The 12,799-nt window shown below is 41.6% G+C and overlaps 1 long non-coding RNA gene across 1 annotated transcript in view; it reads right to left on the minus strand.

Moving 5' to 3' along the window:
- Nucleotides 1–1,302: 1,302 nt before the first annotated feature.
- LOC135563027 (uncharacterized) overlaps nt 1,303–12,799 on the minus strand; it is a 30,425-nt gene continuing 18,928 nt past the window's right edge. Inside the window, exon 3 of the long non-coding RNA XR_010460215.1 lies at nt 1,303–4,739. This is a non-coding gene — a long non-coding RNA (uncharacterized LOC135563027). The remainder of the gene's footprint in view (nt 4,740–12,799) is intronic.

Here is a 12,799-nt window from a genome sequence, read left to right on the forward strand (position 1 = left end):
ACATGCATGATTGTAGTGTGTATACTAGTGTGGGTGGGGATGAGCAATCTCTCCCAGCCTAAGGCCATTGATCTAGTCATGTCAAATGTCAGTGAGTGGCAATGTCATACAACTTTTCACAATATACACTATTGTACCGTGAAATGTCTGTGTGTGCCTCAATACTGTGATCTGTGTATGCAGTGATTCGTTCTCTCACTGTGGTCTTATAACAGTGTTCATACATGCCCTCTACTGGGCATTACAAGCATTATTAGTAGATGAATACTGTGCATAAGTGCTTCTCTGGCCAAGTGTCATTAGACACTATTTTAGGTGTGGCAGAAATGATTTCACAAATATTTTTGCTATACAACAGTGTCAAGTTTCATACGGAATTGTGAACTTTTATTTATTCAACATTTGTTTAATTTATCATTGTAATATAACAGAATGCTATTCATTGACGACAGCTCAGCGTTCAACAACATAGTGCCCTCAAACCTCATGAATAAGCTAAGGACCCTGGGACTAAACACCTCCCTCTGCAACTGGATCCTGGATCCTGGACTTCCTGACGGGCCACCCCCCAGGTGGTAAGGGTCGGTAACCCTGATCCTCAACACAGGGCCCCTCAGGGGTGCGTGCTCAGTCCCCTCCTGTACTCCCTGGTCACTCATGACTGTTCGGCCAGGCACGACTCCAACACCATCATTAAGTTTGCCGATGACACAACAGTGTCTACCCCCCTGATCACAGACAAACGACGAGACAGCCTATAGGGAGGAGGTCAGAGACCTGGCCGTGTGGTGCCAGGACAACAACCTCTCCCTCAACGTGATCAAGACAAAGGAGATGATTGTGGACTACAGGAATAAGAGGACCGAGCATGCCTTTACCCTCAGGAGACTGAAAAGATTTGGCATGGGTTCCTCAGATCCTCAAAAGGTTCTACAGCTGCACCTTCGAGAACTGGTTGCATCAGTGCCTGGTATGGCAACTGCTTGGCCTCTGACCGCAAGGCACTACAGGGGGTAGTGTTAACAGCCCAGTACATCACTAGGCCCAAGCTTCCTGCCAGCCAGGACCTCTATACCAGGCGGTGTCAGAGGAAGGCACTAAAAATGGTCAAAGGCTCCAGCCACCCTAGTCATAGACTGTTCTCTCTGCTACCGCACGGCAAGCGGTCAAGTCTAAGTCCAAGAGGCTTCTAAACAGTTTCTACCCCCACGCCATAAGACTCCTGAATGCCTGATCAAATGGCTACCAGGACTATTTGCATTGCCACACCCCCTCACAACCCCCCTTTACACTGCTGCTACGTTCTGCTGTTATCATCTATGCATAGTCACTTTAATAACTCTACCTACATGTACATGTTACCTCAACTAACCCATACATTGACTCTGTACCGGTACCCCCTGTATATAGTCTTGCTATTGTTATTTTACTGCTGCTCTTTAATTACTTGTTACTTTTATTTCTATTTCTGTTCGTATTTTTTTTAACTGCATTGTTGGTTAAGGGCTCGTAAGTAAGTTGTATTCAGCGCATGTGACTAATACAATTTGATTTGATTTAACGCATATCACATTATTGCTATTCACCAAGTTTCCACTTATAGAATATAGCCAAAATATTCGCAGCAAAAATTATGATTGAGAACAAATTGATATAAATAATACAAATTCCTTCCAACACAATTGCTCCATTCATATCAAATAAGAGCCGGGCTCTACTCTAATCTAGCTGGTTGTCACACTGCAAATGAATCTACTGTAAGTAAGCAAACACACTCAATGTTCACCTAACCATTACCATATGTCAGTGGGGAGTGTAAGGTTAGTTCCCAACGATGTTTCAGCAGGGATATATAAACCTCCGGGACAGGACCAGGTCTTTCCAGTACCACACCAGGGGCCCAGGCCCCAGCTTATATATTGTTCTAACCAGGGTTGTTAAACCTCCATGTTTCTGTGAAAAATACGTTTCCCAGAGGGCTAGAGGTGGTCTTAATGCTGAGCCGGACAGAGGCTGTAAGTCTCACTTAATGGAAGGTCAATATTAGTGGAAAGAGCCAGCAATGTGTCCTTTTCATTATTGCTCGTCGAAGAGAGCGAATCTCCCCCCGGTGCTGTTAAGTATTAACACTGCCTTATTATGTTTTTGCTGTGTTCTAAGTTCGTATTGGAGGCTGTGTGCGGAGCTGTCAGAGACACACACACACACACACACACACACACACACACAGCTGTCTGAGGTGGTATGAGGTGTAAGACCAGACTATAGCTCTTTCTGATTGGTCTGTCTGTTATAGTATCTCTTGGTGATTGTAACAGGCTCAGTGGTGAAGGGCTCTCTCAGTCAGAGCTGTCCACATAGGTTTTCCATTGTATTCTTTGAGGACTTCCTCTCATCTATCTATGTGGCTAGTCATCGGGTACAGATTTGATCCAGGCATCATACAGACTGAAATCCACATTTTGATGCGGAGCTCTGAAATCATCTTCCTTTAACATAATTGTTCATTGTAATCTGTCCAAAAAACACAGAAAGATAGACTTTGATTGCAACATAGCAGATTATGAAATTGCAGTTCCTGCTGTCAGTAAAGGGAGAGTGTAGGATACTGTACTGGATAGGGCAGGTCACTTAGTGCTAGGACATTATGAACATGTTCTCCAGTTCCAGTCCTTAGAGGGGAAAAGTTTGAGGACAGAACCACAAAGTCCAGGGAGATTTTCCAATGCCTCTCAAAGAAGGACACCTATTGGTAGATGAGTAAAAAAAGAATAATGTAGACTTTGAATATTCCTTTGAGCATGGTGAAGTTATTAATTACACGTTGGATGTGAATCAATACACCCAGTCACTACAAAGATACAGGCGTCTTTCCTAACTCAGTTGCCAGAGAGGAAAGAAACCACTCAAGGATTTCCCCATGAGTCCAATGGTGACTTTAATACTGTTACAGAAGTGGTGTGTATTCATGAATCCCAAGGGGAAAATGATTGATCTTTAGTCTATCTGTGTTTCATAATTTTCCTTCGATTCACAAGAGGCTGAATGTAAACTCAACAAGTGAGCAAAACAGCACCCTTCTGTCTTGGTATGTGTAGCTCATCTATCTGATGCTGTCTGGTCAAAAAGGTATGACATTGTTGCCGCCCATAGCATTGAATGCAAGGGAAGCCAGTGAGTATTTGTCCTCCCTTGATATCTTTTCTAAATAAAATAATAACTAATCAGCTTTGAGCTAAACTGAGCTAGCTCAACTATGAATGGTCCTGGTGCATCAAAAAAAAACTGTCAAGGGAAGACAGTTAGGATTTGGCTTCACACCAATCACATAAAAAGCCAAACGTCATTGATTGAAAAAAAGTTTAATTGTTGCATTTCGTTGTGTCGTTGTCTTCCAGTGGCTAGCTAGCTAGCTAAAATTGTCCCTTTCCTAAATTAGCAATATGGATTTTTTTCTTCCAGGCTTGGCTTCCCCAGTGATTTTACCCATGCACCGCTATTGAGTTACAGTTTAATGGCTGTGATAGGAGAAATCTGAGGATGGATCAACAAATTGTAATTACTTCACAATACCAAACAAATTGACAGAGTGAAAAGAAGGAAGCCTGTACAGACTAAAAAGATTTCAAAACATGCATCTTGTTTGCAACAAGGTACTAAAGTAATACTGCAAATAATGTGGGAAAGCAATTAACTTTTTGGCCCCAATACAAAGTATAATGTTTGGGGCAAATCCAATACAGCACAATACGGACTGCCACCATATTTTCAAGCGTAGTGGTGGCTGCCTAATGTTATGGGTATGCTAGTAATCGTTCAGGACTTTGTCAGGAAAAAAGAAAATGGAATGGAGCTAGGCACAGGCAAAATCCTAGAGGAAAACCTGCTTCAGTCTGCTTTCCACCAGACACTGGGAGATGAATTCACCTTTAAGCAGGACAATAACCTAACACACAAGGCCACATATACACTGGAGTTGCTTACCAGGCAGACAGTGAATGAGTGGCAGAGTTACAGTTTTGACTTAAATCTACTTGAAAATGTATGGCAAAACCTGAAACTGGCTGTCTACCAATGATCAACAACCAATTTGACAGAGCTTGAAGAATTTTGAAAAGAATAATGAGCTAATGTTGCACAATCCAGGTGTAGAAAGCGCTGAGACTTACCCAGAAAGACTAACAGTTGTAATCGATGCCAAAGGTGCTTCTACAAAGTGTTGACTCAGGGGTGTGAATATTTTTGTAAATGAGATATTTCTGAATTTCATTTTCAATACATTTGCAACAATGTCAAAGAACATGTTTTCTCTTTGTCTTTATGGGGTATTGTGTGTAGATGGGTGAGAAAAAATTGTAATTGTAATTTTTTAAAGTATTTAATCCATTTTGAATTCAGGCAGTAACACATAAAAATGTGGAATAAGTCAAGCGGTATAAATACTTTCTGAAGGCACTGTAGTAGTACTGAAAGTCCTATTTATATTACTGAAAAGTAACAGCACTTAAAAATGGATTATACCCATAATAATCTATCCAAGCAATGAAAATGGCACCTCTTACTTTGACTGGCAAACCGTACTTCTATAGGGCAAGCTCAAAATTAACCGCAGCAAAGTCTCGCGCTCTCTGTTTACATTCTGTTCCTGTAGCTCTGAGTAAAGGGTAAGGAGGGCTCCCTACTGGTCCACTGTTTATACGGCCTGTTTCCTGTGTAGCTGCCTAGTCAGGAACAGGAGCCTATGGGGGGAAGACACAGCAGACACAAACCAATCAAACATAAACACTGAACAATGGTCTCAGGAATGAAGAGATTAGGCTACACTCCCCACTCCCCACCCCTGATCCGACTCATCCACCGGGGTGTATCTGTGACAGTGCCATGCAAGGACGGCTGGATGGACGCCATGCCTCCATGATGCCTCAGCTAATTCTGGTTGGATCCAGCAACTGGACAGAAGGCCTTACTGTAGCTTTTTGTGATCACCAGAGTGATTTCTGTATCAGAACTCTAGAGAGCTCCTAGAATCACTCTAGAATATTGCGTTTCCTTATAGAATCTAGATGTATGTGAATGTCAAATTTCCCAGTTATCCCTCCCTAGCATCGGTGAAAGGGAACCAAAACTAACAAATTATTCCGAACTGCTTCCTGTGTGAGTCTGGGTCATTAAGCAATATGGTGGTAATATCCCTGTTGGTATTTTGTGGCTGTGTTTGGTGTGAATGTGCCTTTAATGACAGAACTCCATGACTCTCTAGGGTCATTATGCTAAGTTGTGTGTTTATGTTCGCTAACTGGCCCTATGATGCCTTTCCACTAACCACAGCAGACCTGGGTTCAAATAATATTAGTTTACTTTCGAATACTATAGCTGTGCTTGATTGAGTTTGCCTGGTGTAATGGAGCCAATAGAACAGTCCGCAAAAGTGAAAACCCCGTCCATCTGGCAATCCAGGTATGCTAAAGCAAACACTAAAAGTATTTGAGAGATTTCAAATACTATTCGAACCCAGCCATGGTCGGGACCTGGGGTCAGGGACACATTACATTAACACAGGGAGAATGCCATGCCATGCAAGTCTATCTGATTCTGACTTTGATCCGTCAGCCTATCAGACAAACGCAGTCAACAGCATTAGAGCACTCTCTCTATACTCCCAGGAGAGTGGTTGTCTTTCTTATCAAAGCAATAAGCACTCTGTCGACTGACTCTATCTCTGCATCGCTCAGCTGGACCTGAGTCTCAGTGCTTGGGTGGTCCTAGGCTTAGCCTCTGTAATGGTGGTTCCCAGAACAAGTGGAAATGCAGTGAATATGGCTCATTTAAAACCGAGAGGGATAACCTGATAAATCTGATGGGATTGATAAGGGAAGGGTCGGGCTTGTTCTTTGAAATGAACTGGGGGAGAAAGGGATGCAAGAGAGGGATGTGAAAGGCCTAAACACTGTATATCTCAGGGAGGTGACTGTGGTGGAGTGACAATGTGGACCATGTCACAGGAAGCTAGTGTTGACATACTGGAGCGCCCTACTAAGTCTGGAGAGCCCAGCTATCATCACCCAGAAGCAGCTAGCTACGGGGAGCACCAAGGTCAGGTACGGGGTCAGGTAATAGGGGGGGGGATTGCAAGCGGGAGACGGGGGTGGGGAGTTTAGGGACGGGGATTACTCGTTCCTGCTCAGCGTCTTTCCTGTTACTGTCCCATGTCCCTGACCCTAACCCAGGACACTGTTTGGGGGGCGGGATCGAGAAGGAAAGGGGGTGTGGGTTGTTCGTTGTTCCCTACCCCATTTCCTGCCGTCCACTGGCTCTAATTAGAATTACGGGTGGCCCTGTTTATTTACTCGGTATAAATGCGAAAGGCGAGGTTGTATTTATATTTTCATGGCGCGTTCTCAGCAGTGCAGCATTACAGAGCCTTCCCCAGGGATGCCACAGCGGAGGAGGGGAGGACTAGGTTCGATTAGGTCGATGTGTGTCTGTCAGGGAGTAGGAGGATGTGTGTGTGTGTGTGTGGGGGAGTAATAATGATTGTAATGACGTTGCAATAATGTCTGATTGTGGTGAATACTAATATTTGACTTTGTGAAAAGTGAGACCGCAACCAGAACAGGGTATATTGTGGGACACCTGCAAATATAATCCAGATGACTCTACATGACTAAGCATTTTCAGAGAGCATAGGAACTAGGGCTGTTATGATGACCGTAATTACCGCCACACAGGCGGTCATGAGTCATGACAGCAGTCACGGTAACTAGGCTTCTCCAAGCTCCTGATGCTGCTGATGGTCATTAGTAGCCTACCAAACTTTCTAACTGCCTGGTACTCAGCACTCTATTGTCCCTCACTCTGACATCAATGCAAATCGAAAATCAAATCAAACACTTCATGAGAGCCCATGAGCCCATTTCTATAGGTTATGCAATTGCTTGAGAAAACTGAGTTTTGATGGCCTCTATTAAAAAAGGAGGATCCCATCAGCTTTCTATAGGCCTACACTTTATTTATTTCTCAACTTTCCTAATATTAAGCACATTGCTTTGCTTTACAGCAGGAGTATAGCCTACCTGGCTGGCATGAAAATGAACCATCGGGAAAAGCGTCCTCCATTTGCTATATAAGTGCATAGATTTTTTTTTTCCCTTGCTCTGAGGTGAATGATAATGTTCCATTCTAAATCAAAATTAATTTCACACATATATGATTTAGCATATGTAAAGACCAGATTAAATCAAGAATAGTCTGATCGGTGGCAATATCAGCCGGTCACTTGTGAATGATATAGTATCACTTGTGAATGATGCCTAGCTTGTGGGCAGTTAAGGCAAGAAACAATGCATGCCTTTTTTGTTGTTGACTTTTTCTAATCACATTCGCAAACCTCATGTAGCCTAGCCCATAGGCCTATATGTTTTGATAAGGTTTGTATCACAACTAAAGTGGCCAAATAACTTTTTCCAGCATACTCCTAACCTCTTGCTTCTACTTGAGACGCTTGCGTCCCATTTAGAGCTCTGGAAATGCAAATGCGCTACGCAAAATGCTAATAGTATTAGTTAAAACTCAAACGTTCATTAAAATACACATGCAGGGTATTGAATTAAAGCTACACTCGTTGTGAATCCAGGCAACAAGTCAGATTTTTAAAATGCTTTTCGGCATACAAGCTATTATCTGATAGCATATGTAACACCACAAAAGACCCGCAGGGAACGTAAACAAAATAATTAGCATATTCGGCGCTACACAAACCGTACAATAAAATAGAAAACATTCATTACCTTTGACCATCTTCTTTGTTGGCACTCCTAGATGTCCCATAATCACTATTGGGTCTTTTTTTCGATTAAATCGGTCCATATATAGCCGAGATATCGTTATATGTATACTGTGTGATCAACGACAAAAAACTGCGTTTCATAACGTAACGTCATTTTTTAAAATTCAAAAAGTCGACGATAAACTTTCACAAAACACTTCGGAATACTTTTGTAATGCAACTTTAGGTATTAGTACACGTTAATAAGCGATAAAATTCATCAGGAAGGCGATGTAAAATCCTTAGCTGTCGTCTGGCAGAAAATGTCCACGGGAAGGCTCCACAAAAAGAGCTGGGCGGAGACTTGGGGGAAGTGGTCCCTTGATTAGGTTCAACCAAGAATCAAAGCTGAATCAAATGACAAGACTCTAGACAACGTGTGTTAGCTGCAGGAGTTGAAATCTCATTCTTATGTAATTCGGTTCACTTTGAACAATTGCTGGAAGTGGCGCAAGGATATTTATTTCCATTTTCTGTGATCAGGTTTTCCTGTGCTTTTCGATGTAACTGCCGTTCTGGTAAAGCCACAGCAGTGATTTAACCAGTTTTATAAACGTCTGAGTGTTTTCTATCCACACATACTAAGCAAATGCATATACTATATTCCTGGCATGAGTAGCAGGGCGCTGAAATGTTGCGCGATTTTTAACAGAATGTTCAAAAAAGTAGAGGGTAGAAGCAAGAGGTTTTAAGGATATGCCCCTTTTTTTTCAATTTTCAATGACATACCCAAATCGAACTGCCTGTAGCTCAGGCCCTGAAGTAAGGATATGCATATTCTTGGTACCATTTGAAAGGAAACCCTTTGAGCTTTGTTTGAAATGTCAAAGGAATGTATGAGAATATAACAGAATAGATCTGGTAAAAGATCATACAAAGAAAAAAAAAACAGTATTTTGTATTTTTTTTTGTACCATCATCTTTGAAATGCAAGGGAAAGGCCATCATGTATTATTCCAGCCCAGGCACAATTTAGATTTTGTCCACTAGATGGCAGCAGTGTATGTGCAAAGTTTTAGACTGATCCAATGAACCATTGCATTTCTGTTCAAAATGTTGTATCAAGACTGCCCAAATGTGCCTAATATGTTTAATAATATTTTTTCATCTTCAAAATCATGCACTCTTCTCAAACAATAGCATAGTATTATTTCACTGTAATAGCTACTGTAAATTGGACAGTGCAGTTAGATTAACAAGAATTTAAGCTTTTTGCCAATATCAGATCTATGTCCTGGGAAATGTTCTTGTTACTTACAACCTCATGCTAATCGTATTAGCCTACATTAGCTCAACCGTCCCATGGAAGGAGACTGATCCCGAAGAAGTTTTTAATCCGCTTTACATCCGGTGTAGCGCCTAACTGGCATAAATAGGCAGTGCGTGACTTTCATGTTTGGGAAAGATCTTTGTTGCCATAAAAATTCAGCTTGATAATAAAGCATTACATGCATAATCGCATTAACGGTCACTTTTGAGAATGGTGTTTACCCGCGCTTATAGCCTACTGCCATGTGTGCATTGCTGCGCTTATAATGTGAAGAAATAATAGCCTAATAGTTTATTGACATTTTAAGCTAAACGTTATCTGTTGCATCAGCCTAATTGCTTTTAAAATGTATTTGTATGCTAGTGGTTGTATTTATTTGGGATCTGTCGCATCCCACAACTGTCCCAGACTATGTTTGGAATATTTATTTCTCACACAGAAGGAGAAGTTGACCAGTAACTTTTGTACACTGGGGGATAGTAGATTGACATTGGCTAGAGTTTTCGCTGTTGGTTAGGCCTACTCATCGTGTTGGCTGAGGAAAAGTACATGTGGACAATTCTTCTAACATCTTCAATATGGGCCTTGGAACTCGATAAGGACACGTGCAAATGTGTCCCCGATGTGTCTGTCTTCACTTGTAGTCTACTTCAGAGCTGAGATGGCTGTGAGAAGGACCCGATCACATGACGGGCAATGGCTAATAAGAATTGAGATATCTGAGAGATCCATGTGAGTGAGAGGTGCTTTGGAGCACCCAGCCGGAAGAAGGGAATTATAATTATTATATTCAGCCTAAGGGCACAACAGCCACTGACCACAAAAGGAATGGATTTTTTTAGGGGGAATTAAGGCCATACAAGGGGGGTGCCACCTGGAAATTCGAGGTATTATCAAGTGCTTGTCAAATTGTAAATGAGAGACTGATAAAGTGTGTGCGGCCTTCGCTAGAACCAAAGCAGAGCTCATCCCTTTCGTTTTTTTTCATCATCATCTTTAGTCGTATGATGCAGCCTGAGAATGTATAAATAATCTAAACATATAACCCAACGTTTGTGCAGGGTTGGGTAGGTTACTTTATAAATGTAATCCGTTGCAGTTACTAGTTACATGTCCAAAACTGTATTCAGTAACGTAACTTTCAGATTACCCAAACTCAGTAACATAATCTGATTACCTTCCACCACTTTCAGAATACTTTCCCCTTAAGAGAAGACACAAATGTATGTTACCAATTCAACAACATCTATTGCAGGATAAATCCATGTTGAAGTTTACACAGCTGGCCATATGTGGATGTTACATTGTACTTTATGGGTTGGTTACGTAGGCTTCTTCTAAACCATTGATTTCTACTACATATAATAACACAATTAAATTATATCTTTACATTAAAAACCAAAGTCTATCAGAATTCCAGCCATTCCAATAAATGTAATACCCCCTGATCTTCAAGAATAGGACTTGGAAATATGGAAGTATAGGTTAGCCATATTGTTTTACCTGAGCATAACCCCAAAACTAAGGACTTATTAGCCAGCCCTACTCTGTTGTTTATGATTTTGTTGTCATAGAGGACTGATTGGGCTCATTGGTCCGACTTGTGCTTTGAGCACTACTGAAAAGTGCTATTTACATGTGAAAAATGAATGCCATATGCTGCATTTGCTATAGGCCTATTGTTTACCTTTTGGTTGGTGACACTTTGATATCTTGATAACATGCAGCTGCTTAAAGGGCAAATCCACAGTTGAAACAATAACAAAACGGACCCCCAGCCTCTGTTTTGGTAAAAAGCTGAGGGATGGGCCTGGAGAAATGTAACCACTCTCAGATTAATATACAGAGCTAAGAATGCAAGAACTGACCATCCATGATATCACAATTATTGTTTTATCCATGTAATGAGGCTATATGGTGTTTCTTTATGTTTACAATGTTTACAAACATTGGAGAAAAACAAGCTTATATTTTGGGTTCTCATGTTGAACTAAGCTAATGGGGCATTTATTTATAAGTTATATTCTTCAAGAATCAATGGATATACTGTATATATATATATATATACATATATATATATCATTTATAAGTCCAAAATGGATGTAGCAACTACAGATTGTCTCTTTAAGTCTCTCAAAAGTTTACGAGTTTGAGCATGTGTCCAGTAGGCCTATGAATTATTTTTAATCAGCATTAATTAGATTGGTGATAATGGCGCCAGAGGAGATTTCTGCTGTTTTACGATCTCCTGACCAATGGCGCGTGTGTTTTTTTAGCGTTATTTGTAACTTATTTTATACATAATGTTTCTGCCACCTGTGTTATGACCGAAAAGAGCTTCTAGATATCAGGACAGGGATTACTCATCCCGTACTGGAGGAAAAGTTTTTCTTAAACGAGTCGGATGGGAAGGATTTACTTCAGACGCCCGACAAGGCCCTCATCCATGTCATTCGCAGGAGAAAGACACAGTGATATCGGGAACGAATATCGGGGTGCCTTGTAAGGATCCGACGCTGAGCGTGTAATCTCCCTTTATCATTGGTCCTATTAGCCAACATACAATCAATGGAAAATAAAGGAGACAAACTACGATCACGTATATCCTACCAACGGGACATTAAAAACTGTAATATCGAGTCGTGGCTGAACTACGATATGAATAACATACAGTTGGCAGCTAACATACAGCAGCCTCTGGTAAAACAACAGGTGACGGTCTATTTTTTTAATTTTACCAGGTAAATTGACTGAGAACACATTCTCATTTACAGCAATAACCTGGGGAATAGTTACAGGGGAGTGGAGAGGGATGAATGAGCCAATTGTAAACTGGAGATTATTAGGTGACTGTGATGGTTTGAGGGTCAGATTGGGAATTTAGCCAGGACACCAGGGTTAACACCCCTACTCTTACAACAAGTGCCATGGGATCTTTAATGACCTCAGAGAGTCAGAACACCTGTTTAACGTCCCATCCGAAAGACAGCACCCTACACAGGGCCGTGTCCCCAATCACTGGCCTGGGGAACTGGGATATTTTTTAGACCAGAGGAAAGAGTGCCTCCTACTGGCCCTCCAAAACCACTTCCAGCAACACCTGGTCTCCCATCCAGGGACTGACCAGGACCAACCCTGTTTAGCTTCAGAAGCAAGCCAGCAGTGGTATGCAGGGTGGTACGCTACTGGAAATGTTTATATTTGTAAACAACAGCTGGTGCACGAAATCTAAGGAAGTCTTGAGGTTTTGCTCGCCTGAGATTGAGTATCTCACGATTTGCTGTAGACCACATTATTTACCAAGAGAGTTGGTGTCTATTTACCACCACAAACCAATGCTGGCACTAAGACCACACTCAATGAGCTGTAGGAGGCCATAAGCAAACAGGAAAACGCTCATCCAGAGGCAGCGCTCCTAATGGCCGGGGACTTTAATGCAGGGAAACTGAAATTAGTATTAACTCATTTCTACCAGCATGTGAAATGTGTAACCAGAGGGGAAAAAACTGAACACCACCTTTACTCCACACACAGAGACGTGTACAAAGCTCTCCCTCGCCCTCCATTTGGCAAATCTGACCATAATTATATCCTCCTGATTCCTGCTTACAAGCAAAAACTAAAGCAGGGAGCACCAGTGACTCGATCAATAAGAAAGTGGTCAGATGAAGCAGATGCTAAACTACAGGACTGTTTTGCGAGCA

The sequence above is a fragment of the Oncorhynchus nerka genome, linkage group LG20 (assembly GCF_034236695.1).
Source record: "Oncorhynchus nerka isolate Pitt River linkage group LG20, Oner_Uvic_2.0, whole genome shotgun sequence".
Taxonomy (NCBI): domain Eukaryota; kingdom Metazoa; phylum Chordata; class Actinopteri; order Salmoniformes; family Salmonidae; genus Oncorhynchus; species Oncorhynchus nerka.